This window comes from Pongo abelii, chromosome 21 (genome assembly GCF_028885655.2).
Source record: "Pongo abelii isolate AG06213 chromosome 21, NHGRI_mPonAbe1-v2.0_pri, whole genome shotgun sequence".
NCBI lineage: Eukaryota > Metazoa > Chordata > Mammalia > Primates > Hominidae > Pongo > Pongo abelii.
In genome coordinates, this window is record NC_072006.2 from 6512084 (window position 1) to 6540083 (window position 28000).

Here is a 28000-nt window from a genome sequence, read left to right on the forward strand (position 1 = left end):
TCTGTATGTAGGACATAATAAAAGTTATCTATTAGACTACTAGCCCTTAAACAATACTCTTAAGATCTCTCTTTAAGCTGTTGGTAGTAATCAGAGTGGGCATGTGTTCAAAGTTACTAAGAGGATGATGTCCTTTTTCACTTCATGTGACAACAATACGGAAAGTTACTTCAAATTAAGACATTTTTGTTTTTATGACTGGTGGGCAGTTTTATATTTAATAAACTCTTTGATTTCAATGGTTTTAGAGTAAAATTACACCTGAAAGAAATGAAAGATAAGTCATACTAGTGGCCTCCATGTTAGCTTTGACATGGAGTGCTGCAGCAAATCAGTGAGCAGCCTGAAGTATGAAGACTTGTGAGAAACTAGGAAAGTCTATAAAATATTTTGATATGTAGCAGCCTTTACTGTGGCTGTACAATATGAAGTTTCTTCCCTAAACGATGTTCAAAAAGTCAAAAGAAAGATAGTGACTAGGGAAGCACAAATGATCTTTCAAAGCTTGAAGCAGAGGGTACATTCTGTTATACTGTAGAATATGTAAAAATGTGCTTTTGAGAGACATTCTAGCTGTCTTAGGGAATTTTCATTTTTGTGCTTGTCTTAAACAGTACTAAACTTTAAATTATTTCAGCACCACTTATAATTGTGTTGATACAGTGCATTGAACGTTAATCAATTCAAAATTAAAGGCTGTCGTAGATCTTCAGTCATCAAGAAAAAGTCCAAGAACATTTGGAGGCATTAATGGACTGAAGAATATATTGTTTTTTTGCATAATTGAGTTCCCTAGAAGAGACAGAAGATTTAATGAATCATTCAAGGGATCAACCCACCATTCATTCATTCACCAATCATTTATTGATCTTTTGCTTCATCCCAGGCAGTCACAGAGATGCCGGAGAGTCAGAGACCAGTAAGAGGTGATGTGGCTTCCCTTGGGGTAGAACAGTAAGTTTCCCAGAGGAAATGATGCTTAAGTTGGGTTGTAAAGGATGCACTAGAATGATCTTTGTGAAGACTGGTGATGCAAATTGTCATGAGGGGAAAGGGGGATGAAGGGAATTCTGGAAGAGGAATTATCAGCGGGGACAGAATGGCAGACAGCTTAATACAGTTCAGTAAAGGGAACCTGTGGAAGAATGAGGCCACCTACTATGGGCCAGGTTTGGAGTAGGATGATCAGCTGGGCAGAGGCATGAAGTAAGCACTTTGTGTATTAGGCTAAATTATCTGGCTTTTATCCACAAAATAAAACAGTGACATAGAGATTTGAGTTACAGAAAACAACAGTTTTGTGTTTTAGAAACAGCCTTGGGAACAGTATGCTGGATCAGACTGGAGGAAAGATGTGCAGTTCGGGCTGAGAGATCCATGCCAGTGCCAGTGAAGGCCAGGGGGCCAGGGATGGAAAGAAGGATGGAGGTCTTAGAAGTGTGGAGGGGAGATCCCCAGGGTGCAGTGGGCTTTTCAATATCCAGTCAGAAAGGGGCTTGCTGAAGTGGGACGCCATCTCTTGCCTTACATTTATCCTATGGAGAGAGAAGGCAAACAGTTTTTTCGCTACCATCCTCTGTAGATAGTTGGTATATAGATATCCAACCTTGATTGTATCTTTACGATCTTTTAGGAAGAAGGTAAAACGAGTGGACAAGGTAGAGGTTAATAGCTCAGACCCTAGAGCCAGACCACGGCCTGGTTTTGACCATGGCTCTAACCGCAGGTGACATTGGGGAAGTTACTTCACCTCTCTGAGCCTCAGTTCCCTCAAGAATGATGGCAGTAACAATAGTGCCTTCCTCAAAATGGTCATTATGACTATGAAATACATTATTTCTAAAGCACTTAAATAGTACCTGGCAAAGAGGAAGTGCCACATAAGTGTTCATTAAGTGAAAAAATGTTAAAAGGCACAGATTAAACCCATGCATTTGCCTCATTTGCATTTATGAGAACCAGTTTACTTATAATTTATACATACTTTTAACAATTTGGATCAATGCAGACAATTAAAAAGTGATTTTGTTGCTTTTTTAAATTGCTGTGGTCAATAGGGAGAATATAAAGCTACAGAGAGCTGGGTTATTGAGGAATTCTCATACTCTAACCAAACTTCTTATAAATATTTCAATTTTGTCATGTTAATGAGAGATAGAAATGATTTATTCTGATTAGATGGATTCTAGCACATCAGACAGCTTCTCTGTTAGAGAATTGTGCAGGATTTCTCAGAAAATTACTTTGTAAAAGCTGAACGTGTGTGTGCATAACAAGTTTTTGAGACATTTTCCAAGAGGAGTCTATTTTGCAGGAAAAAAATATTAATATCACCTTTACTAGTTATGCTAGAGTCAAAATAAGGTCTTTTTGTGACCTACAGCCTTACGCAATTTTAGATATAGCTCCTTCTACAAATATTTTGAGATCGAAATCAGTTTTAGCATTGACATTATTTGTTATGTGTTGAGGGCAGGTTTGACCTTTATTATAAGTAATGTGAATGTTACAGGGAATATTTGAATGGCTAATTGTTTTTATTCAAGTAAACACAGGTGTGCCCGAAGCACTCGCAACTTTATTTGGGTGTCCCCATGGTTGTTGGTACTTCATCTCTGTCTTCCCCATGAATGTCCCCAACTGCAGTCTCAGTTCATGAGCCAGCACTTGGACCTCATTTCTCTAGGGCTCTACCATCCCAGAAGCTAATTCTGTGTCCCCTTTTCAGAACCAGATTCTCCTCTATTTTGCAAAGTAAACCTGTAAGAGCATCCTCCAACCTGTCCCCAGAGATTCTCATTTAGGAGGTCTTCGTCGCAGCCAGTCCCGTTTGTTTACATGAAGCTGGAGAGGGGTAGTCAGGTTTCTGCTAATGCATGCGAAAGGTTGAGAACCCTGATGTAGACAAATCCTGGAACCTTCCTTCGATGCCACATGGACTTCCAGCTTAGCACTGTGATTCTTGCTGGGGACCCTGGCACCACACACTCTGAGAAATCAGTCTGGTGCTTATACCCTGAAACCATGAACTTGGGGCCAACTCCAACAAAACCACCATCTGCATCTGGGAAAAACGGACTGGGTCATGCTGGAGGCCAGAGGAGCAGTTAGGGCGGTGAGAACCATGCCAATGAAGACCACAGGGGGCAGGGGATGGGGAGAAGGATGAAGATCCTAGAAGAGTGAAGATAAGATACCCAGGGTGCAGTGGGGCTGATTATGAAAGGCCCAGTCTCTGACTCTTAACTTTTTGATCCTGATCTCTGCTAGTTGACCTGGCTCCTGCCTGTTCATCTCCCTATACCCTCATCCTTCCATCTGCTTCTCAGAGGCCCAGAGATCCAGTCTGATCAGCAGTGTGCTGATTCTAACTCATGCATTTGACATGCCACCTACTTAATGGTCTGATCACCATGAACTGGACTTAGTGCCTGCCCATGCTTGGGACTGTCTCTGTAACCATTGCACTTCCTCCAGATAGGTGCTGGCCTGCAGTGCATCCTCTCCCAGCCTCCAAACCCAAGCTGACTTACCTGCCCACTAGGCTTCACGGGGCCTCTGTCCAGCCTGTTCTCTAGCCCCAATTTCTGTCTTTTTCCTTCTTGCCTCTGACCTACCACCCAGAATGTCAAAATTAAAATACATTTGTGTCAGCTTTCTGTTGCCCACATAGTACAAAACAAACACAACACCTCAGTCGCATATTGCAATGCAGTTGTGCTTCCACAGGTGGTCTAGGCAGCTTTGCAGGTCTTGACTGGGATTACTCACATGTGTGAGGGTTGACTACCTTCTGCTAGGGCAGGTTTACTCTGATTGTCTCATCCTCCAGCGAACTAGCCCAAGCACATCTTCATGGCTATGGTGGAGGCACAAAAATATCACATGCAACAGGAAGAAACACGTATGGCCTCTTGAGGCTTTGGCTCAAAACTCGTAAACTGTCACTTCGGCTGCATTCTATTGGCCAAAGCAAGTCACAAGGCCTCCCAGGTGCATGGGGTAGAGAATTAGACTTCTTTACTGAAAAGGGCTGCAAGTCACACAGACAGGGCTGTGGGTACAGAGAGGGATGGCATATTTGGCCATATATACAGTCAAGCAGCCACAACTTTAACCTAGGCTTGGAGAAGCCTACAGATAGACACTCTGCTCCTTTTCAACCTGGACCCTACATTTAATGCCACTTGAAGTTATCCACAGAAAATCTACTTGCACAAAAAGCATTAGTGAACTGAAGATTTTACTGAAGGTTTTATAGAGGAGAGGAGGAGAACTCTCATACTCAGCATAAACTGTCCAAATATCCATGTGGCAGTTCTCCTCCCGTGTAACTAGTTGATTCTGCTGATAAGAGTTGCTTCTCAGGCCCCAACCCTCCAGCCAGCCACAGCTGTAGCTTTTCACTGGACTGTGTCTCACTCCCAAGCTCTGACTCCTCAAGCTGGAACTTGCATTTGGAGTTAGTAAACACCTCATTAGATATAATTTTTATCTTGTCACTTATGACCTTACTTCCATTCTAATATACTGCCCTGCTCGCGTCACTGCACAATTTAACTCAGGAAACCTGGCCCTAGTAAAGCAAAAAAAGGTTGTGGAGGTGAAGAGGAAGGATCTTTTCTCCTCTGTGTTTTATTACGGTTCACAGCAACACCCCAAAGGAAACCTTAGATGGTTCATGTGCTTCTTCCGGGTACAGGAAGATGGGGCGAGACCGTGTGCTGAAAGAAAACAGCCCAGCCAACCCTTGGAGTCAGAGAGAACTGCAGAAGGAGGATTGGCTGGAAGAGGGAGGAAGGATGGGGCTCAGGTTAGCAAGAAGTCTCACACAGCTTTTTACTTAGAGCTTCTCTCCTATTTCTTCTCTTCAGGGTTCCTTGGCATGGGCCCAACTCACAGTGTTCAACCTGGGAAAGCTCAGCACATGGGGAAAGTCTAGATAGGGCTAGTTCACAAGCCATTGGTCTGGGCACATCATCCTTACTCCTAAGCAGTGTTTGACAAGGAGTTCCTTAATCTTCTCTGCGTTTTGTGACCATATCACCAAGGGCTCCTCAACAGAATAGGTTTCTTATGTGACTTTCCTACACTACACCAAGTGTGTCTTGGTTCCCTTTGACAATTTCCACATGCATTTGCATATCAGCTCCTTGCTCTGTGGTCTTTGGAGAGGTACAACAATGCCGTTGATCTTGTTTGTGTTTCTTCCCTTTCTGAAGCACCCTTCTCTTGCCAATGGCCCTGGAGGGAAGCCCTGGCTGCTTTCTCACTGTCGTTCTCCCACAGAACAGAAAGTTTTAACTTCTAGAGTGTCTCAGATCCTGCATTCCTTACTGTCCTAGACAGTTCAGCCTATGATAACAAAATAACTAACTAGGTGGTTGATACGTAACAGAAATTGATTTCTTACAGTTCTGGGGCTTGGAATTCCAAGATCAAAGTGCCAGCAGATTCAATGTCTGGTGAGAGTCCACTCTCTAGTTTGCAGGTGGCATCTTCCTGATGTATCCTCACAGGGTGAAAGGGGCAAAGAGTCTCACAGGCTTTTTTCTAAGGGCACTAATCCATTCATGAGGGCTTCACCCTCCTGACCTGACTACCTCCTGCTACCTGAAGACCGCACCTCATAATACCATCACATTGGAGGTTAGGATTTCAACATATGAGTTTTGAAAGCACAGAGACATTCAGACTATAGCACTTACTGAGGAATCATATTTACTTATTAAACAGCCAAAAAGTCAACTACAGAGTTGCTAAATCACTCCATTCCTTCCCCAAATTTGAGCTTTTATTTGCCACATAGGTTTACCAGAAATTAAGAGAGGGCAGCCCAAGAAATTTAACTTGTTTGGGCTTTGAACACTTATTTTATCTATCTTAAATGAAGATATATTTAACACTTATCTTAAATAAAGATATATTAAAATAGAGCAATTATGATATAGTTGAAATATTTTCAAGTTCACCAGTGAGTGGTTTTACCTCCTATAAAAATGCCATGACTGTAGGTACAGTTGTGTTGGTGGTAGCATTTGATGTGAATGGGAGTCACATGCCATGGTGGCTTCTCAGAAGTTGGCTCCATCACTCACCCCAATCAGAAAACTAGGGCTGCAGTTGAGGACAGATCTCTTCCCAGCTGCGGAATGTTAAAGCTTCTCACCCCCTTTTTGTTACCCTCTCCTGCTACATTCAGGAGGAACCCGTCTTCCCATAAAGACAAACACCCCAACAAAGCATAACCAAGCAGAGGTAGTTACATCTATTTTTGATATGGTCCAATGTATACACATAATATATGTGCAAGAAAGCTCTACTTGGTATTTTTTGGATGTTTGTGGTGGGTCTTCTTGTCATTCTTTAAAGTCTCATTTACGGAGACAGAGTCCAGGTAGTAAGCGGACTGAACTCTTTCCTGTAGTTGCAAAGAAACACCCACTGTGTCAGTTGAACAGTTATTAGATCAGTAAAACCAAATCTTCCATATATGCAAGTCACATTGGCCTCTGACTCAAGAAAACTCCAGAAAGGAGCATGGATGTGGCCTAACTAGAAACAGGATGGCACAAGTGTCTTAGTTTATTTTGTGTTGCCATAACAGAGTATGGTAGGCTGGGTGATTTATAAAGAAAATAGGTTTATTTAGCTCATGATTCTGGAAAGTCCAAGAGCATGGCACTGGCATCTGCTCAGTTTCTGAAGAGAACCATATGCTGCATCAAGACATGGCAGAGAGCAGAAAGACTAGCAGGTGTGTGCAAAGAGGGACCACACATGAGGAAGAAACTTGTTTTACAACAACCTGCTCTTGCAGTAACTGATCCATTCCCAAGAGAGCAGGGACTCACTCATTCTCACAAGACAGCATTAATCTATTGGTGAAGGATCTGTCCCCGTGACCACAAAATTACCCATTATGCCTCACCTTCTAATGCTGCTGCACTGGCAATTAAACTTCAACATGAGCGTTGGTGGCAACAAACCATATCCGAGCAATAGCTGCAGGCAAAATAAATCATGAAAGGAATGGGGGTGGAAAAGGGAGTGAGCACAGAGAGAGTAGAGAGGAGAGAGAGAGAGAGAGAGAAAGAGAGAGAGAGAGAGCGTGAGCCAGACCATTTCCTCTGAGATGCAAAGCTGTTGGAAGAGGGATGAAGGAAAGGAGTCAGCTTCTTTTGGGTGAAGTGGGGGGATGTCGCAGTGACAAGCTGCCAGGGGTAGGGAGGTGTCTCTGTTAGACCTTGGTGGCCTACTGTCCAAACTCTGTAAGGAGCCTTTGTGGATTTGCCAAGCCTTGGCTGGAGTCCCATGATCTTTGTAGATCTTTTCCTTGGGGGGTTTTCAGCTGCTGGGCCTCCAAGTAGGGCCTGGAGTGCAGGCCAGATCCACCAGCCATTCAGGATAGAGAAGAGGCGAGAAACCAGGCCCCTCCTGACTCCTCTCCACAGAGCACTGCCCTCAGGTCTTGCAGCAGCTGAAAGGATGTGTGGGCTTTGTTCCTCACCAGAAAGTGCCCGGTCTTGCACACAGCAGCCTGAGAAATATCCGGAGTCCAGAAGATGGTGTCAAAGTTTCTTTCCTGTACGCTTTGTTGTTCTCTCAGGCTGGGTAGAGCCAGCCTCACATGGGGAGCTAGAGGTCCTCTTGGATACACTCACCCCTCCTTTCTACCCTTCCTGCCTCAGGGGCCTCACCAGTGCTGCTCACTGACCTCCCTTTATAGCCTTTGGACTTGGGCAGCCTGTCCCACTTCCTGCCCCATCTTCATCCCCACATTGATCAGCAAAGATCGAAGGTGAAAGAACATTTATCTTGCAGAATGGCACTCACATCTCAAGCTAAAAGACCACTTCACAACAGGTGGGAGAGTAAGGAGGGACCAGGCTGGTGGACGAGCCCGTGGGGGCCATGTTGTCACAATGATGGAGACGAGTGGGAAGAAACAGCTTAATGTCACCAGACACATGACAAGTGTCTTCTTACAGCCTAAATAAATAAAATAAGCCAGGTTTGGGGCTTTGCCATGTGACTGTCATTTGCACAGGAGCCATGCAGTTTACCCAAACCCCTGCTAAGTCACCCTGGTTAGAAAAACAAATTATCATGTGTGGTCAGAATGCAGTCTTTCATAGGTCATTATCAGAACGGGTCTCTTGTCAATAGCATGTCTGATTGGGAGCAGCTCTCTGAGTCATTTAGCTTTTCTTGTCAGGGGAAGCTTTTTAACTGCTTCCTGCTGTCCTGTCATTTTGTGCTAACCCCAAATGGCTTTGTTAAATTGATGTCACCTTTCCAATTTCTTCCTAGAAGCATTTTCCTTTCTGGTTAACAATGGAAGCATTTATGCAATAATCAGGGGAGAAGAGTAGCCAAACATGAATGCTGTGAAAACCCATACGTGGAATGAATGCATTTATTTATCTGTAGATGTTCATTGGGGAGCAGGTCCCCATCATTCTGGTTGACACACGATGAAACTCATTCAGATAGCTAAAGAAAAAAAAAATAATAAAAGTAACCCCAAACCAAGAAAAAACCCCATTGCCTTCAGTCAAAAAGAGGATATTCTACTTCAGACTATTGTGGAATTATCACCAAACAAAAAATTGAAGGAAATGTTGGTGATTGTCGAAATGGGTGAGGGGTACATTGTTTCAGTTTACAATCTATGTTTCTTTATCTTTGAAAATTTTCATAAGAAAAAATATTTTAAATTGTGGTAGGGATTGAATCAAAGAATTCATACATGGCATGCAGTTCCTGAGCAGAGACAATGTTTCCCCTAAATTTAATTTGCAATGCTAACAGGACCCACTCCAATAACTTATAGCTGAAAATATGTTTGAAAGTAAACCTGGCTTGTTACAGATACTGCTGTGAACAAAGGGGTCTCTGTGATCAACCAAGCTGTAGCATCTTATAACATAGACTAATGTTTTTACAAACACTGGACTCCTGAATTTTAAAACTTAAATAATACATCCCATTAAATGCAGAGATTGAGATTTATGCATAGCTGCTTACTTGAGGACTCCTACTTCATAAAATCCCTAATTAAATAGAAAAGCATTCTCGATCTTTGTTAATCATATCTGGGAGAGGTCTGGAAGTTTAGATCATGATTTTATTAGAGCATTCCCACAGTTCCCTTGGTGGCAACGTAATCCAATTTTTGCAAATTTTAATTGCCAGTGCAGCATGGGTTTCCATGGATTGGAACTGAGGCTCAGATATCCTGGCTTCTGGAGGTAGCAACACTGTCCCACCTCAGACCCTTCACCTAACTATGCCCAACTCTAACAGTTAGAGAACAAAGAACAATTGAATAAATGTCTCCCTACATATGTCAAAATATTAAAAGTTATAAATTAAGCTAACAAACTGCTAAATAAAATATATTCTAGCATCCTAATCAAGCTGAAAAACTGCTAAATAAAATATGTTCTAGTATTCTGCCTTGACAAATATGACTTTGTAGCAACCTGGGAAGCCAGGTTCAAGTTTTGAATCTTCAGCCCCTCCAAGTTCTGCACCAAGGAATATGGTGATTGATGAGAGGTGGTTCCTGAGTCCTGGGCCCCTGCTCATAGCGTACTCCCTTTCTCTTACCACCTCTGACTTTATCTCAAAGCACAGGGGGTCTCCCTACTTACGTATGGTCTCCCCAGATCATACATTCAACTCACTCCCAATATAACACCAAAAAACAGACCTTAGGAACTAGGGGTGCACACAATGGCTGCATGGCCTGTCTTTTTGAGGAAGGGAGCTCAAGACCATGAGGACAGAGAATGCCAGGTTCTGTTTAACTGCATAATGGAGAGGTTGAAGCGTAAGTTCTAGGTAGGCATGTCCCCTTGACTAATTTGCGAGGGGCTCAGATGATCCATGGAAAATAACTTTATTGCTTCCTCTTTTATCACACTCCCTAAATGTTGGAGTGTCCCTGAGGGCTTGGTATTGAGCCCTGTAATCTTTCCTCTAGTACTTTCTCCCTAAGTGATCTCATCTGGTTCCATGGTTTTATATCCCTCATTCATTCATTCATTCAGTCATTCATTCAACAAATATACATCTTTCTAGGTACTAGGGTGTGACAGTTAATCTTATGTGTCAACTTGACTGGGCTCAGGGATGTCCAGATAGCTGGTAAAGCATTGTCTCTGGGTGTGCCTGTGAGGGTGCTTCCAGAAGAGATTAGCATTTGAATCAGTAGATTGAGTGAAGATCTGCTCTCACCAATATGGATGGGCATCATCCAATCTATTGAGGGCCTGAATAGAACACAAAGGCAGAGGAATGATGAATTCTCCTTCACTCTTCTCGATCTGGTACCTCTGACTTCTCTTGCCCTCAGACATTGGAATTCCTGTTTATCAGGCCTTTGGACTCTGGGCCTAAAACCAGTGGCTCTCCTGGTCCTCAGGCATTCAGATTCAGACAGAGTTATACCACCAGTGTTCTGGCTTTCCAGCTTGCAAACAGCTGGCACGGAACTTCTCACCTCCACAATCATGTGAGCCAATGCCCATAAGAAATCTCTTTTTAAATTATTTTTATTTTTTAAGAGATGAAGTCTCACTCTGTCTCCCAAGCTGGAGTGCAGTGGCACCATCATAGCTCACTGTAGCCTCAAACTCCTGGACTTAAGTCATCCTCCCCACTCAGTCTCCCAAGTAGCTGGCATGTACCGTGACACCCAGCTATTTTTTAGTTTTTTTTTTTTTTTTTGTAGAGGCACTATCTTACTATATTGCCCAAGCTGATCTTGAACTCCTGAACTCATGGGATCCTCCTGCCTCAGCTTCCCAAAGTGCTGAGATTACTAGCAGGTGTGAGCTACTCTACCATACTATAAATCTCCATTTATATATTTCTCTATATATCCTCTTGGTTCTATTTCTCTAGAGAACTGTGACTAATACATGCGATACAGAAGTCCCTGTGTCACAGAGCTTAATTTCTAGTGAAGGAGATGATGAGTAAGATGCAGTAGCTTTATGCATGATCCTAAATCTTTGCTACTCCATCCTGTACAAGGTAGAGTCAACGTCTACTCCCTTGAAATTAGGTGGCTCACAGTTCCCAGTGGAAGTGATGCTGTGTGACTTTTAAGGCTAGGTCATCAAAGGCCATGACCTTGGTCACTGGGAACACTTGCTCTTGGAGGGCTACATAGTCCTATAAGAGATGGGCTACTCTAGTACTTCACATTGGCATCCTGGTCAACATTTCCAGCTGAGTCAGGCCTTCAGCCCAGGGAAGAGGCACGGGAGAGGGGAAGCCATCTTGGAAGTGGATCCTCCAGGTTCAGCTGTTCCAGCCTCAGCCATTCAAGTTACTCCCAGCTGAAGCCCTAGACATCAGGGAACATGCAGGGTCTGTACTCACCATACCCTGTCCAATACGAATCCCTCAAATCTGGGAGCAGAATAAAATGATTACTGTTCATACCACTAAGTTTTGGGGCAGGATATATAATGACTTCTAAATGTATGTCTTCTACCAGGACCTGAGTTCTAGGCATGTATGTTTAGCTGCCTTCTCACAACTCCATTTGACTCTCTAAGTGGACAATTAAAAATGTCCATTTCTAAAATGAAAGTCTTGATTAATACAACTCCTGCCAAACAAAAACCAAAGCAAATAAAAACAACTTGTTCATCTTCCCAATCTTAGTAAAAAATACAACTCCCAGCCTAACTGCTTAAGATAGAATCATCCTGGATTCCTTTTCCATCACTTCCCATATCTTGTCCATTGGCAAATCCTGCTGTTTTGACATTGAAAACATATCTTTAATCTGTCCATTTCTCCATAGCTCCACTGCCCTCATGTGAGCCCTCACTGCAGTTGTCTCTTACCTGAAATGGCCTCCTAACACATTTCCTGGTACTCAAACCTAGCCCACTCTAGCAGCCAGGAAGATCTTTCAAAAGCAGGAATCAAGATTTTCAGGTCAGTGTGGTGTGGTGAGTGAAAGCTTCATCATTTTCCACTCTTCTTCCTGATTCTCTAAACAAATAGTAACAAAGGTTATATATTAAAAGTGAAAAATTGAAAAGACAAAGTTGGAATTAAATATAGAATAAACATGTCCAGGTAAAAGGAACGGAATCACACACACACACGCGCACGCACGGTGAGGAAGCTGGAAGCTCCAGCCTTGCTGTCTTCAGGTCTCAATGCAAACAGCAGGTCCTGGAAAGGTCCATGCTCCATGAGATATTTCTTTGGAGGAGCCACCTGCTTGAAGCCATAGGCTGAGAGTGGGTTCTCAAACTCATAAAAGGAGAAAGGAAAAATCACCCATCCAGCTACAGCTGCCTCTTACTATATAGCTCCTGGCAATTGCAGATATGGGGAGTTGAATAGCACAGACATAGCCTTGAGACAAAGAGCTGAGCCAAGCCACCCCCAGCTCTGCACCACCATCTGAGATGTAGTTCTGGATTGTTCTGCAGAAACGCAGGCAGCAGGAGGTATGCACAAAAGGAAGGAGGTGTGTGTTGGAGGAGACTCTCCCATTTAAAATAAGTCTTTAAACAAGACGTCCCATAAACATGAAATAATTGAACACTAAAAAGGACAATAAAATAAAAAATCAGCATGTAAATGTGCTCTTAGAAGAGCTGTATATGAGTTAGTTATTGCTATGTAACAAATCACTCCCAAACTAAGTTGTCTTTAAATAGTTACTTTTATGAAAGATTATAATGAAGATGTTCAGTATTATTAATATCTGTTTATCAAATAGATAAATTTACTTGCACCAGAAAGAGAATAAGAATTTATGAACACAAAGTTCAGACATAGAAAGACACATCTGATAGACTTGAAAGATGGGGCAGTGGAAGGTAGATTGCAAAAAATGTCATGGGGTCAAGAGAGGGAAAATCATGATTAAATAAGGAAGGTTATTGGTCATAATCAGTAGCTGGGCTGGAAGAGGACAGCAGAAGTCTTAGATTTAGTCTCAGAGCTCCAACTGGTGGAGTTCTCCTGTACCATAGTAAAGAGAGAGAGGTAGACTAAAATAGGGAAATACGTTTCACTCAGGAACCAAGCAGCTTTCTCTACACACAAGAATGTATACAGGCACACATGCATACATGCATGTGAAGAGAAAGAGAGCTCCTTTCAGCCTGAGAGGTGGGCACCAGAGCTCAAGGAGGGGCCTGTGGTTCTGAAAGCACGACCCAGTATAAGCCTCTTCAACACAAGGGTACCTAGGGCATCTGGGGATGGGAGTTCAGATGGCGGTGTCAGCAACATCAGTGACATCAGAGAGAATAAGTGACCAGGATAGGTTTGTGTAGATATAGTTGTATGAACCAAGGAGGGAAGAGAGGCAACTGTAATAAAGCAGAAGTTAGAAAGAACTGAATGTGAGACAAGGTAAGACCAACCCCTGCCAACTCTGGTGCCTGCTAGAGAGATACAGGACAGGCGTGAGCTGAATCCTGCCATTTGGCTGTGGTAGCCAATGAGTCCATAGACTTCAGAACAAACTGTTGAAGTAGCATCCTCTGGGAGCTGCATGCTGGTAAGGCCTAAGAGATATTCAGGTAATGAAAGAGTGTTATCTAGAAGGAAGCATACAGCTCTTGGAGCACTATCCTTGAAAGTCTAAATTTACAAAATCATCAAGCAGCCCCTACGATGGCCTCCAGTAATCTCCATGTTCTGGTATTCAAACCAGTGTGATTTCCCGCACACTGAATGGATTGACCTATGAAACCAATAAAATATTGCGCAAATAGTGGTGTGTGACTTTAGTGACTAGGTCATAAAAGACATTATAGCTTCTGAGTTGCTTTGTTGGATAACTTGCTCTATGGGAAGCCAGTGGTCATGTTGTGAAGCCACTCAATGCACAAGCCATCCTATAGAGAGATCCAAGTGGTATGGAATGGAGGCCTCTGCTAACAGCCAGCAAGGACCTGAGGTCTCTTAATGTCAGTCCTGAGAGCAAGCCCTCCCGGAAGTAGATACTCAGCCCCAGGCAGCTTTCAGCTGACTGCAGCTTCAGCCAACATCTTGACTTCAACTTCTTGAGAGACCCCAAAGCAGAACCACCCTGCTAAGATCCACCCAGATTTCTGAATGTTTGTAATTTTTTAAGCCCTTACATTTTAGGGCAATTTATTATGCAGCAAAAAATAACTATTACAGATTTTGATACCAGAAATGAGGTCAGAAAAAAGGCCCTTTAAAGATTTTAAGGATTTGCCTTCTCACAGATTCTATGGATGCATCCGTTCTAGGGCGGGATGATTTAATTCTGCTTCATGTGGCTACAACAAGCTAGCCTGAGCTTGCAAACATCATGGTGACAGGAACCCAGGAAAGAAGGAAAAAACAAACAAGCACTTTTCAAGCCTCTTCTTTTGTCAAATTTGCTTCTGCCTCATTGGCCAAAGGGAATCGCATGGTCAAGCACAGAGTTGCCTGGTAGCGTGATACTTAAGTGCATGGATATAGGCAGATGTGGTCAACTGGGGCCATGAATACTGTGAATGTACCAACAGTCTACTAAGATCTCCTTAAATAAATGTCAAGTTATAGGAAAATGTTAAGATACCAAAACCTTTATTCACGTGTTCCTGTTTTCCACAGCTGTTTAATATAATCCAGTTTTCCTTAGTTTTTATGGATGAGTCCTTAAATTTACACATAATATTTGATGTTAAATCTTGTCCAATCTCTCTGGTCAGTTTTGATGGGAAAATTCCTTGGAGTTGCCTTCTTTTATCAGTTACCAGAGGCTTCCCCTAAGCTTTGATATGCTGTCTAGTAATAAAACCTGACTGCTTACAAATACTATTTTTAAAATGCTATTAAATTGTTTTAGGAATGCAGATCACTTCTCCCAGCACGCACATTCTGTAGTGCTTTTTCTTCCAAGGTCAGAAGGGAGATTCAAAAAATGAAATGCAATGCATGAGATGTTTGCTGCCAGAAGCAACTCTTCCCCATTGGAAGGTAATGCTGTTTCCTTTCTCTTGATGGTAGCTATTTGCCCTTTGAAGTCCAACTTCCATTACTATTTTGTATTGGATGATTCTTCTTCTTCCTCTTTTTTTTTTTTTTTTGACGGAGTCTCACTGTGTTGCCAGGTTGAAGTGCAGTGGCACGATCTCGGCTCACAGCAACCTCTGACTCCCTGGTTCAAGCAATTCTCCTGTCTCAGCCTCCTGAGTAACTGGGATTATAGGCATGCGCCATCACGCCCAGCTAATTTTTGTATTTTTGGTAGAGACGGGGTTTCACCATGTTGGCCAGGATGGTCTCGATCTCCTGACCTCGTGATCCTTCCGCCTCAGCCTCCCAAAGTGCTGGGATTACAGACATGAGCCACCACGCCCGGCCTGGATGATTCTTTTACACTATTTATACCTGTTAGGTTAGCACACTTCTAATGCACATACTTTCTTTTTCTTTTTCTTTTTTTCTAGGATGTTTTCAATCCTGTCCCAGTTGCTTTAAAGAAAATTGGAACATAAATGTTAAAAAACATATTGAAACAACACTCGATGGTGTTTCCAAGCAGAGTTACCAAGTGGTTTCATTACATTGATATGTATTGCAAGAGGAATCCCTTGTTACAGAAAGCATCCAGAAAAAAAAAATATATATATGTGTGAGTTATAGGCCTTAAATGACTACGCTGGATCCTCATGGGAAAACATGCCCTACTTAGTACAGGCGGCTCTCTTTTTTGAAGGCTTTCTGAGCTTAGAAGGCGTGGGATTTGGTCTCGATATTTTTTATATGGAGTGTTAGAAACCGTTAGTACTTAAAACATTGATGTCAGTGGATTTGACCTTGTGGTTTCAAGAATTTTCAAGCAACTTGAAATTTCAGGGTAGCCGGTAGTTTGTACTTTTGTTGAGACAGGATATTTAATCTGAATGTGCTGTGAAGCTGGCTTTTGGGTAGGAGTCACTTAATCCAGTGTGGCTACTCTGTCATTCTCATATTATTCCATCATCCTTCACCTAGGAACTCTTATGAAGTGATAGTAGTGGACAGGCCATTTGTCCACAGTGATCGCACCATCTCCAGTTTTCTCCCATCCTCTTAATAATTCTTGATATTCATTTAAGTTTCTCCTTCCACTTCCCCCATTACACCTCAAGTGGGCATTGATTGGACTAGGTCCAAGCATTTGGTTTAGAAGTGAGCCAGTGACTTAAAATAATGCAGTCAAGGCAGCCTTAAAGGACCTGTGTATTGGTTAGATATTGCTGTGTAACAAACCACTCCAAAACTCAGTTGCTTTAAACAATAAACATTTGTTACAACTCATGACTCTGTAAGTCAGCTGTGTGGTTCTTCTGATCTCAGTTGGGCTTACCTAGATGTCTGTGGTCAGCTGCGGATCAGAAAGTAGCTCTGTTCTCCCAGGCTGGGCCCTCGTGTGTTTTGAGGTTGGCTGTCTACAGGTTGGCCTGGGTTAGGCCCAGTTGAGGTGGCTTATCTCTGCTCCATGTAGTCTCTCATTCCACATCAGGGTAGCTAAGGCTTGTGCTTATGGTGAAGGAAAAACTCTAAGACAGAGTGAAAATGTGCAATTCTCTTGAGGCCTAAGCTCCGAACTAGTATGTTGTCATTTCCAACATATTCTATTGGCCAAAGCAAGTCGTGAGGGCATCCCAGATTCAAGAGGTGGAAAAATAGACCCTGCTTCATGGTGAGAGGAACCACAAGTTCACATGGCAAAGGACATGGTTTCAGGGAGGGGTGGAATGTTGGAGCCATTTTTGCAATTAGTTTATCAGAGTCAGAGTGAAATGCATAGACCAGGACTAACTCTGTCTCACTTTTGGATATGAACAAGGAAGTGGATGGAATTCCTCAGAACTGCTGACTGCCTTCTTGATACCAAGAGGGAAGACAGCCTGAAAACAAGGCAAATGTACAGGGAAGGACAGAACAAAACAATCACAGAAGAAAAATGCCACAACCCTCATGACATCTGGATCAAGCCCTGGACTTTGCAGATGCTTAATCTAGTAAATTCTGGTATTACTTATGCCTGTGTGTTTGGAGTTTTCTCCTTGGAACATAGAGACATCTAAATAATAGTGCAACTCAAAAGACTACAAATTGGATATGGTGTATATTGCTCAGGTGATGGGTGCACAAAAATCTCACAAGTCACCATTAAAGAACTTACTTATGTAACCAGACACCACCTGTTCCCAAAAAACCTATGGAAATTAAAAAAAAAAGAAAAAAGAAGAAGAAAAACACATACCATAAAATTTTAAACAGTAGAAAACAGAAATAAATAATACTGCAATTCAACAAAACAATAGCTTTGCATCTCCCTTAAAATGGCTCCTCCCGCAAGAAATTTGGCTGCTGGAATGTCAATGAAAGTGAAGAGAATGGAAGATATGTAGGAGGCAGTTCTTTTTAAGAAAGTCAAAGTTTCACATAAATTACAGAGTGAAATACCTTATTCAACAGAAGTTCATATCTGTGACTTTAGTCCTATACTTATGGAATATTCAAGAGTCTGAAAGCGTCACTTAAAATTTTCAGTTATAATTTACTGTCTGTTATGGGAAAAATTACATGTTTCAGTAGACAGTTCCTCAAACTTTTCTTTTTTTAACTTATGTCTTCTAAACTGCTATCTCAGTTTGTTTTCTCTCTATTCCCACCAGTTAAGGTTTTTGCTGACCTCTGTGTTCTAAGACTTTTATTACAAATACTACTGGTATGTTGAATACACTTTCTTAAACTGTACAGTTTGCAGTTCTTCAAGATTCTGGAGGGGCATGGAGCTTACACCTTCTCCATCCAGTTTGATAATTATAGCTTCAGTAGTATTTGAAAATGTGTAGATTCGCAAAGGACTTTGGGATACATGTTTTCTAAGCATTGAGGTTCAACACTGTTCATGATTCATTTATATATATATATGTATACACACACACAAACACACACACACACACATATATATTGTTTGTTTGTTTTTGAGACAGAGTTTTGCTCTCGTTCCCCAGGCTGGAGTGCAGTGGCGTGATCTCGGCTCACTGCAACCTCCACCCTCTGGGTTCAAGCAATTCTTCTGCTTCAGCCTCCCGAGCAGCTGGGATTACAGGCGCCTGCCCCTACGCCCAGGTAATTGTTTGTATTTTTAGTAGAGACAGGGTTTCGCCTTGTTGGGCAGACTGCTCTCTAACTCCTGACCTCAGGTGATCCACCCGCCTTGGCCTCCCAAAATGCTGGGATTATAGGCGTGAGCCACCGCGCCCGGCCCACAATTCATTTATTTAAATAATAAATGGATTTCTAAAACTTTGGAGTACAATGGGAGCATCAACGGCAACAATAAAACCAAATGGTACAACGCTGAAGGTAAAGGGTGACAGTTTCTTTTTGCTGTGTTAGGAACCAAACCAGGATGGAAACACTGAAAGAGGATGAGAGATGATACACAATTTCAGGTCTGTCCTAATTCTCAGGAAGGCAAGTTGACTGTCTCAAATTTTGCATCAGGTTTGCCATTAGGTCTAGTCTGGAGAAAGTTGTCAATGTTTCAAAGACAAAGGGCTGATGCCAACAGGTGTCTGAGAATTTCCACACTAGCTCTATAACTTACATGTTTCTACCTAAGCAGGGCCACCATGTGTAGCTGTGTGGTTTGTGCACCACATGAAGCCTGGGAGCGCTGTTCTTATAGACTATCATGTGAATGGCTCCTCCTGGCCTCATGCAGGCACAATATACTTACTTATTTGTGGTAGCCATATAATCAAATCCCTATGTCATTTATTAACGGGATTGACATAAGTCCTATCCAATATCAGAAGCTGTGTATCTACTTTCTGTGGCTGCTCAGGTCTTTTGGCTTCAGCTTTTCACAATTAAGAAAAAAAGTGAACCTAGAGTATCATTACTCCTTAGATGCCCCAGACCTAAAGACTCAGTCCCTGTGGTCTTTTTTATCAAAGCTCTCCTGGAGGGGGATGACATTAGAGTGCTGGAAAGTGGGGGGCGGGGCAGTACCCATCTCAAATCAACCAATCAGCTTTCTCTCAGGAGCTATCATCAGCCAAAAACATGCCTTCTTCTCCCTCCGGAGAACAGTGTTTCTTCCTGCATCCCAGTAGAGGCTGTTTGCTTAAATATACATCAAGCCGTTTCTACTGTGGCTGAATCTGCTCCATTAATATCTGTCACTGTTAATGGAGTTGCTTTGCCCTACTCCTTTCTCACTCTGTCCACTCTTGAGGAAATTTACATTGTCCTCTTAGATAATAATAACAATGGTAAATGCTATAATTTATTGAGCATTTACTCAGTGCCCTGTGTTGTCCATTGTCCAATTTCTTTCTGACAGGGAGGGAGTGCTTTCCCTCCTCCCCCTTTTTAAAAATGAGGAAAGTGAACTTGAAGGTATTAAGTCAGTTAGGTTGGAACTGGCACAGGATTCAGGCTATGCCCTCTCCAAAGCCTTTGCTCTCAGTCATGTACCTGGGGATTTCATGACTCTGTGTTGGATTCAGGCACAGAGGAGAGCCAGGACTGGATGAAGCAGTGTAGGCACTGAGGTAAGCTCATAACATCTTACCTTTAACATGGTATTCCGTAAACATTGTGTCAGTATTGAAGCCTGTTGTAAGGAGAAATGGCAGAGGGGAAGGTGACTGGGGAAGGTGCTCAGTCTCTCCTTGGTTGTCTTCAGTTATTCACTCTAGCCCTAGCCAGCCTCCCATTCAACACAGCCACAGCCCTACAGCTAACAGGTCCTACCACCTTAAAACGCAGGTTAGTGGCAGAGGTAGCTTGATTGCATTAAATGCTTACATTGATTCTGTACTTGGCTATGCCATCTGCTTTGGCCAATTGGACAGCAAGCAGATGGAACACAAAGAGGGACTGTAAAAAGCACTGGTACATTTTTACTTCCTCTCTTTAATCCTTGCTACTATTGTGAGAACAAGCCCAGGCCACCCTGCTGAAGGCCTCCAAGAAACACATGGAGCAGAGACAAGTCATCCAGCTAAGGCCATGCTAGCTGACCAGTTAGCCCACAGCTGGACCACATGAGCAAGCTCAGCCGAGCTCAGCCAAACTAAGCCCAGACCAGCAAAACTGTCCATCCAATCTGTAAACTCATGAAAAATGATAAGCAGCTATTAAGCCATAACGTTGTCAAGTTTGTTACATAGCATTATATAACTGACATAGTGACCATGGCTTGTTACTGGACGGCAGCCATCGAAGTACTCTTTCCCAAGTGGCCCTTAGATGCATGGTGAGGCCAGCACAGATGCTTTATGAGAACAAGCTGCAGTAGCCTGCACCATAGAATCTTCAGATTTTCCCAAGGACACCACGCAGCCCATGCCTTTACTGAGACTCCTCCTTGCAAAGGCCAGAAGAGCATTTGCTTGTCTAGACCCCTTCTATTGGTTGATGCTCACTGGCCACCTGACATATAATTAAGCTTGTGCCTTGGAGAAACCCAAAGGTCAGCATCTTTGCTGAAGCACTCACTTTTGCTCACAGCCTTGCCTCCACAAATACACCTTCACCTATGGACAAAGCCTCCACAAGGGTGAAAGCCTGTGAAGCTGGCACTTTAGACTTCATGCTCCCTGCCTGCATCATAGTAGCTAAGGGCCCAACTGCAAAGTGATAAAGCCAAGTCCCATGACCAACACAGACATCTGCAATTTGCTCTGTTCACAAGAATGTGCCGTGGCCCATGTTGCAGACACATCCCAAGCTTTTCTGTTTGTTATTATGGTCCATCAGTGACACTTCCTTTATGTTCCTTGAGGTTCCTGGACTAATTCTCTGATTGCTACAGTTTTTCAGGATGGAACCAATAAAGAATATCTCTCATTTCCTCTCAAGTTCTGAAACAACTGAGAAGTAAGATTAAACACTGCAGACAGAGATGGATTTTCTAAAATAAAGCTGATATTGGAGGACATGGCTTATATCTGTGGGAAAGTGGGTTTCTGGATACTGAGCCTCAGACTGAGATTTAATCTCAGACACAGTTGGATGGACTGAGTTAGACCTCCTTACCACAAGTGGTTGAGCAAATGCTTGCTTCTTGTAAGCAGCTCGATTCCAAGAAAGAGAAGAAGGGGCTGGGCTAGGCAATGCCATTTCTTGCTCCAAAAATGTTCCACTTACCTTGGCAAGAAAGGCCCAGAGGGTCACACTGATGGTCTCCCCTCTCCTTGAGAGAGACATCACAGGGGAAGGATGCTTCCTTCCCCATCGAGGAATTCTGGTAAATAAAGTTGTGGCATTGATTTTTAAAACAATTTTATTTCTAGAAATGTCTTTGGTGCATCTTTTAGATTGGAGCATTGAGAAGCTGCCAGGCTGGCCTTTCTCCTAATATATCTTTGAGGAGACCTGACCTTTGCACAAGTGTGACAGAACCGTATTTATTTTGTTTCCTCCTCTGGATATAAAGGTACACAAGAATTATTACTTCAGAGGAGATGCAGTTGAAACCTTATTTACAAGGACAGTGAGCCTTTGCTTTCCTATCATGAATATTCTAGAATTATGGAATAGCCCATCCAGGCTTAGAGCCTGAGTAAACATGAGCTTGATAATCCCAGATTGTCCCTCTGTGGTTGGTTGGCTGGCAGTCTCCAAACTGGGGGCCGTGTGCAAATGAGCCTTAAGCTCACTAAAGGCATGGCTTCCCACCCCAGATGGTTTTATCTGAGGACCTTTGGATATGATATTCTCTGTTTGAAAATTATTTCCTCTATATTGTTATATGGATGGCTTTCTTGTCACTTACATCTTAGGTCAAAATTGACCTTTTGCGAGTAAACTTCTCTAACTTCCTGGTCACATAAGCCTGTGTGGTAGTTTTAAACCAGGAAAGAGTCCAAGTCCTTACATCTTGAATCTGAGCTAACCTTGAAGACTGTTGACACCAACGAAACGCAGCAGAAATGACGCTGCGTAACTCCCATAACTTATGATGTCCAGCTATTAATGGCATAGAGCCCCTGCATTGCTTGCTGGGACTCTTGCGTTTGGAACTCTGAACCAGCATGTATGAAAACAGGCTACTCTGAGGCCGCCATACTTGGAGGAAGCCCAAACTACATAGCAAGGTCATATGGAGATGTTCCAGTCAGCACTCTCCATGTATGTCCATGTGCATCACCACCAGATGAGTATGAGGGGCCTTCTGATGGATTATTCCAGCCCCCAGGGGTCAAGCACTCCAGCCTTAGAATCTTCCCAGCTGAGACTCTGGATATTGTGATAGAAACAATCTATTCTCAATGGGCCTTGTCCAAATTTTGACCCGACACAATCTGTGAGCATAATAAACTGGTTATTTGATGCCATTTACTTCTGGGGTGATTTGTTGTGATTCAATAGTGATCAGAACTTCTCGTTTATTTTTTATAATAAATAAATCTCCCACTCATGGTCTGTGGGAGATACCTGGTCATTAAATACTACTACTTATCACTGTCAAAATACTGCATTATTTATTTGTTGATTTATTTATTTATAGCCCATCTTTCCTACTTAAATGTGGGTTAGCTCTGCTCTTCCATGAGCTGGTCTGCCTTAGACCTAGAACACTCTTGGCATATAGTAGACAGTCAATAAGTATTTGTTGAATGAATAAATAGACAAATGCCTTTTCCCTTGTAGAATAGAAATAAGAGTTTTTGGGAGAGTATTTCAGTCCTTTTATTCTTTATCTCTATGCTCTTGGCAACAAAATTGAGGCTATTTGTATGAAATATAAAGTAGACTATTCCTTTATAATATTCAGGCAAACTATCCTGTCAAACATTCAGTTATTCATTCAATACGTATGTGCTCAGCACCAAACCCACACCACAAGACAGGCACTGTAGTTCTCACTAGGGACACTGCAATAGGTAGAACTTAGACTGTCTTCAAGGAGTCCATTGTCTAGGAAGATCATGGGCAAATTAAAGGATAGAGAAACATCTTTGGCAGCCTCAAAGTCAGGCTCTTACACGGCATGAGCAATGACTCCTATCACAGTTTTCCCCAGGGCCCTGCTCAGCGCCTGGCACTTAACAGGTGCTCAAACAAATATTTGTTGACACTCCAATGAATAAAACAGAAATTTTTTTCTGAGCCGGTCAAAAAGCAAAGCTGTATATAAAAGAGAAGGTTGGGTAACTATGCAAAACGGAACCTTAAATATCTAAATAACATTTAGTTCTTGGTCAGCATATTCTTCAATCATAGAGTCATTATAGAAACCAATGTAAAATATCAAGAACCTCAGCACAAACATGCCGCTGCCTTTTTAAAGCAAGCCCATTAAAATGACATAAAAAAAATGGCATCTGCCTCAGGTTTCTGCTTGGAGATGAATTCATGTGATCTCAGCATTTTATCCTGGAGGTTCCCCTGAGAAGATGCACTGGGGAAGCAATTTGTATGTCTTTTAACTAAAACAGGGAGCCTGGAAGTCCATGGGTTGTCCACTTCTGCCAAACTCTAATCCAGTCATGGTGAAAGGTCTCAGATCTGAAGATTTTGTGTACTGTTAACTGCATGCGATTTTTTTTTCCCTTGGTATTTACATCTAAGGCTATGCCAAGCCTCTGATTTTACAGCCAAGTTAGGATTCTGAGAATATTTCTGAGTAGATTGTGCCCAAAATTTAATTAAGATACAGAGAAAATTTGAGCATATCATCAGAAAGAGAGGAGGTGTTGAATTATTATTTGTTGAGTGAATGAATGAGGATAATTAACAAAACTGATTTATACTTTCTATGGTTTTATACATTTTCAATGCAGTCTCATCCAGCTCCCCATATTCTGGGAGGAAGGGAGGACAGGCTTTACCAAGATGCTTTTGTAGAGAGAGAAAGTGAATTTTAGGAAAGCAACACATGGAAGAGTCGCCTATGTGCAGCAAGAATGTAGCAGTTTATGATTGATTGAGTCCTTATGCTTGGTGCTTTTTGCCACATCACACTTCGGTAGCTAATATGGACCTTTCTGACCCCAAAAGCTTCATCGTCAGAGAAGTCAAGGATGGGGCTCAACCGGAACACAGACAGAAGTGGATGAGGCTATGGACAGTGTTGCCTGGGGTAAGTGTGACTGTGATATCAAAATAGCTAGTGGTGTCTAAACATCTATAGCTTTTAAGCATTACTCTCTTATGCCATTTAATCCTCAATAACTTGTCCAACAGTTTTTATGCATGTGTCTTACCTCCCTTCTAGGAAGCAGTGTTATGTACTGGGAAAACACAGGTATTTAAGTAAAACAATTTCTAGTTTCTCAGACTTTGTGAGCCTTAAATTCTTTATTAATAAGTTAGGGATGATCATGCCTATATTGTAAAATTCATGTGATGATCGAATGTTTTACCTTATGTAAAGTAACTTATGCATAGTCTGCCACATAATAAGGCAAACAAACATTAGTAGCCTGCCCTTATTTTTAAGGCAGTGTCTGAGATCCTTGAAGGCAGAAAGCTGGCACAGTGCCTTGCATGTGAGAGGACTTCATGAATATTTATTGAATGAGTGAATGCATGAATAACCATAGGATGCAATAGCGTATTAATCAGGGTAACTCTAGCAACAGAAATGAATATATTTCAGTGGCTTGTCAAAATAGAATGTTATTGCTTACTCACCTAAGAGTCCAATTTGGGTGTTCCCATCAGCAGAAGGCTGTTCATTGCATGTGGATTCATGACCCCAGATTCTGTCCAGCCTCCATAGCTTGGGCCTTGCAGTCTTTGTAGATCAGCCTCAATTGCTTCTTAACCCAAGACCTGAAAAAGAAGGGACACTCATCGCTTCCACTCATGGTCTTTGGGAAATACCTGGTCATTTGGTCATACCTGGATGCAAGGACAGCTGGGAGGTGAGATCCCACATTAGGAAGCTGCCTTTCTACTTCACACTCTGGTAGAGTGACCCAACTGTTACTGCCAAAATAGTTAAAAGAGAAAGAGCTAGAAGCTTGAGATGAGTGAACACAAGCCAATAAGCTAAGTAGAAGATACTTCCATAACATGCCTTGACAAGAGACATTCTTTAATACTTGACCCACTCAGATACCTGGAGGAAACAAGCAACTAAGATAACGGATCAAACGTAGGACAATGGGGATGAAAGGAAACTACGGCTGATTGGTGAGTGCCTAACTCTCCCTTTTATCTTAGGCTTTGATGTAGAGAGTTGAATTCGTAACACCCTTCAGTTTGTATCATGTCATGGTCATAGGTCCAAACTGAACAAGAGCCTCATTTTGCCTCATTTTATTTTAACTTTTTTTTTTTTTTAGATGGAGTCTTACTCTGTCTCCCAGGCTGGAGTGCAGTGGCATGATCTCGGCATCTTGGCTCACTGCTACCTCCACCTCCTGGGTCAAGTAGTTCCCCTGCCTCAGCCTTTCGAGTAGCTGGGGTTACAGGTTCCCGCCACCACAACTGGTTAATTTTTGTGTTTTTAGTAGAGATGGGGTTTCACCATCTTGGCCAGGCTGGTCTTAAACTTCTGACCTCATGATCCACCCGCCTCGGCCTTCCAAAGTGCTGGGATTACAGGCATGAGCCACCATGCCAGGCCTTTATTTTAACTTTTAATTAAAGTATAATATACCTACAGGAAAGGGTAAAATCTCAAGTGTACAGTTCAATGAAGTTTATACAAACTAAACCCACTCAGTGCAACCAGCACCCAGATAACAGCATCCCACAAGGTCTTCTTATGCTCCCTTCCAGTCAAATCTAGTATTACAAACTATGCTGGAAGTCTGAAATGGAAAGTAATTTTTTTTTTCTAATTTTTGATGTATTCTGGTAGCCACCTATGAGACATTTGCAGGCTAGAAATGTCTCTGTTACAGAGATGAGACATTTCATATGTAGAAATGTCTATAGAAATGTAGACGGTTCATATATTTCTTATACAAAAATAGGACTCTTGTTCAGTCTGGGCCTATGGCAATGAAATGACAAGGGCAGATTGCAAAGAGTATAGACACAAATCAGGAAAGAATAGAACCATTTTGCAATTAGCACATCATGGAGTGAGTACCTCAAGCTACCTGAAAAACAGCAGTCACTTAGGAACATTAGGCAGGAAAAGGAAACCACACAACACTCATCTAATAACATTTCCATCCCCGAGTATTTATCAGCCACGTGGGCCTACTATGGCTACGCTGGGTTGGAAAGAAAGCAAAGGAACAAGAAGAGCCTGTGGTCTCTTCCTTGAACAACTTGCAGCTAAGCACAGTTTCAAAACCAAGACAGATGAAGCTAGGAGAGAATTAATATGTTTGCATTGATGCCTCTGATCATAACTTCTAGGTGGAGAGAACTGGGGGAGCCTTAGGGAAAAAGAGAAAAGAATAGGGCTTTTATAAGTAAGGAGAAATACCATAATCAGTGAGGTGGAGGGAGGAATGGAAAGCAGGGAGCCATCAGGACCTCCAAGTTCTGTCAGCCGTAGACATAGTTAGGCAGTGGGTGGAGTATGGCCTAGTGTCTGGAAGCATTTGAAGGAAAGATATGTCATTTTATAAAGGAAGAGGTGAGACCATGTTTGCTAATAACTCTCAAGCTCCAAAAGATGCCCACGTCCTTATCCCTGGAACATATGAATGTTACCTTAAATGGCAAAAGGAACTTTACAGATATGAATAAATTAAGGATCTTGAGATGGGGCAGATTACTCCTAAGATGGGGAGATTATTTGGGTGGACTCAGTGTAATCACAAGCATCTTTATAAGAGGGAAGTAGGAGTTAGAGTAGGAGCTATGATAATGGAAGCAGAGGTCAGAGTGATGTGGCCAGGAGCCAAGGAATGTGGGCAGCCTCAGCCTGGTCCTGAGCTGGAGAAGACAAGGAATGGGTTCTTTACCAAAGCCTTTGGCTTTAGGTTCATTTCAGACTGCAGACCTCCAGAAATGTAATGTCATATATTTACCCTGCTTTCAGCTGCTGTTGGTTGGTCATTTGTTACAGCAGCAACAGGAAATGAATACAATATGCTTTTGCCATCTTGGAAACCCTGCCTTTCATACATCCCTGACATGACAGTAGATGTTCTTGCCTGGCCAGAAATATTATTGCCCTACTTTGGTCCCTGAACAGAAACAGTCCCTCTTTGGCCCCCTCCAGCTGTGTTCCTCCACAAGGAGCTGAGGGTCTCTGAGGCCAGTGCTACTCCAATTGGATATGCATGATAGCTGCAGCAGCGTCACCTAATAGTTTGTTAGATATGCCATGAGCTCCCTTCCAACCTGATGAATCTCAATCTCTAGAGTGAGGCCCAGAAATGTGGGTTGTAATCAGCCCTCCAAGAGATTTCCAAGTAGGCCTAAGATTGAGAACCTCTGCTATCCCGGGTCTGTAGGAGTCTGTTTTTAGAGTTTGTCTTTCTAAGGGTGAGACACGTTGGCGTGTGTGCAGCCCAGGGCCCAGGAGTTGGAAATTGGAAGAGAACTGGGGGAGGATCAAGCTCATTTACATCAGATGGGGTATCTGTACTGATGCAGAGGAGATCCTAGCCACACTGGAAGGAGCTGGCGGTGGGAAGAGAAAAGAGGATGGATCAGATTTTTCACTTAATTTCTTTTTCCCCGGAGAGCCTAGTAATAACAATGTACTGAAATAGGGAAAAGTGAGTGTGCTTTGAAAAGTGCTGAGTTTTGCACATTTGGAGAAATTATCATCTTCTTTAGGAGCCCAAATCACTTTTTAAAATATGACTGCAGTAATAATAATTGTTATGATAATAAAATCATGATAGTTACTACAGTTTTAGGTTTGGTTCCCCAGAAGCAGAGCCTGACATAAAGATCCCTGTTCCAGTGGCTTATGGAGCAACTGTTCTCAGGAGGACCTGGAAGTGGGGAAGCAGGAGAGAAAGGAAGAAGAAATTATGCAACTAAGCAATTATAGACGTGACCCCAGCCTCAGCCTGGTCCTGAGGGGAGCTCTGGAGTGTAG

At 42.5% G+C, this 28000-nt stretch overlaps 1 long non-coding RNA gene across 1 annotated transcript; it reads left to right on the forward strand.

Moving 5' to 3' along the window:
• Window positions 1-23919: 23919 nt before the first annotated feature.
• Window positions 23920-27990, forward strand: LOC129052268 (uncharacterized). The gene is made up of 3 exons (XR_008517239.2): window positions 23920-24115; window positions 25096-25173; window positions 27863-27990. It is a non-coding gene; the product is annotated as an uncharacterized LOC129052268 (long non-coding RNA).
• The last annotated feature ends 10 nt before the right edge of the window (window positions 27991-28000 follow it).